We start from the raw sequence: 1,947 nt of genomic DNA on the forward strand, positions 1-1,947 counted from the left end.
CCTGCACCCTTGTGGACAGGGTGTGGGCCCCCTTACGCTGATTCTTTCGCTAATATTTTTTATTAATTCCAAAACGTGTTTCCGTGGATTTTCAGGTCATTCCAAGAAATTTTATTTCTGCACAAAAATAACACCATGGCAATTCTGCTGAAAACAACATCAGTCCGGGTTAGTTCCATTCAAATCATGCAAATTGGAGTCCAAAACAAGGGCAAAAGTGTTTGGAAAAGTAGATACGTTGGAGACGTATCACCAAGGTAGATGATGAGTGGTGGAATAATTTTTGACAAGGAGGGAGCACCTCATCTGGATGATTCGAGTGCACTCATTTGACCGTCATGGTGATGTGCGACCCAGCACGGACAGGACGCACCACTGGCGGGACGGGATGACACATCAGTTTTTCTAGTTTTCCACAGTAAGCTGGCGCGCTAAGCCATGCCTGCTTATGCATTGAATTCCAATGACCGTCGTGTTTCCCGCGAACACTGCTTCACCTACCTTCCGCCTATAATTACTGGTTCCAAGTGTTCTCCGGTAGCATCGTCACCCAACTCGCCCTATCGGCTCCCCTCATAACCCCCACCGGCCCGACGTCGCTCGCCACTTGCCTTCTCTCTCGCCACGTCCGTGTAACGCCCGGATAATCAAGCTACAATGAACCTCTGCTAATGATGCCACGTCACCTCGATTATTGTTGCTAATCTTGTGTTAGTTCGAAACCGGTTCAAATTCAAATTTGAAATAAAGTCAAATAATGAAAGTTTTCAAATATCAAAACAAAAATGTTCTAGTTGTAGCAAATAAATCCTGATTAACATTGGTGAAGAAACCACATTATTAAAAAGTGTTTAAGGTCATCAAAATAATTAAAACAACAGCAAAACATTTAATTGAGTACCTTTTTCAATGATTTAAAATGTTAAATTATTTTATTTAGTTGTCCAAAAATTAGGTGGCAATGGTATATTTAAACATACTAAATTTAGTTGTTGTTCTCACATTTTATAAATGGTAATAAAATTAAAATTTGAAAGAAACAAAAAGGGAATAAATAGAAAGGAAAAAAGAAAGAAAGAGAAAGACCCCCCCGGGCCAACCGACCCAACAAGCAGGCCCAGTTGGCCACTTCGGCTGGCCCACCCCGCACCTCCCGTGGCCTATATGGCCTCTATCCCCCGAAACCCTAAACCGCTACCCACTCGCCCCACTCCCTCCCCCGATTCCCCCTGGATTAGGATTGACCCCTCCACTCTCCCCTCACACCTCGCTCCTCTCGCTCCCTCCTGATCTGGATCGGGGCGCAATGGCGCCCCCTCGCCGCCGCTCCGCTATGGCCACCGCCCCTCCCGGACTCCTCTGTGCCCCTCCTCTCACCTCACTCGACTGGATCGGGGCAGCGCCCCGCTGCCCACCTCGGCGAGCCCTTCTCATCCCCGCCACCAGGCTGGCGCCTCTCGCCAAGCCCACCTCATCACCGGACCATGCCAGCAGGGTTCCGCCGGCGCGCACCAAACCCGGTCGCGGCCGCTCTCGGCGAGTCGCCCCGCTCCGACGCCCTCCAATGCCGGCAGGCCGCCGGCCACGACCACCACGTCGCCGGAACGCTTCCTTGCCGGACCTCTTCCCCACCACGTGTCGTCCCCCTCCACCCCCTCGACACCCGCTGCCTTATCCCTACGACCTGCGGTGAGGCTCCGGCCTTATCTCCTCCCTCTCCCTCCATCGACGACCGCACATACCGCATGCCCACGCGTGCCACGCCGCAGCCACCCGCGGCCCTGTCGTTGCTCTGCTGCTTCTTGTACTGCTGCTACTTTGGTGTTTTGCGCTGCTGCCTCCTTGCTGTTGCCTGCGTGCTGCCTAGCTGCTGCTTTGCTGCTTCTTCTGCCTGCTCCTACCCCGTTGTTGTTGCTCACGTCATAGCCGCCCAGCCCACGCGCATCT

The sequence above is a fragment of the Triticum dicoccoides genome, chromosome 3B, assembly GCF_002162155.2.
Source record: "Triticum dicoccoides isolate Atlit2015 ecotype Zavitan chromosome 3B, WEW_v2.0, whole genome shotgun sequence".
NCBI classification, from domain to species: Eukaryota; Viridiplantae; Streptophyta; class Magnoliopsida; order Poales; family Poaceae; genus Triticum; species Triticum dicoccoides.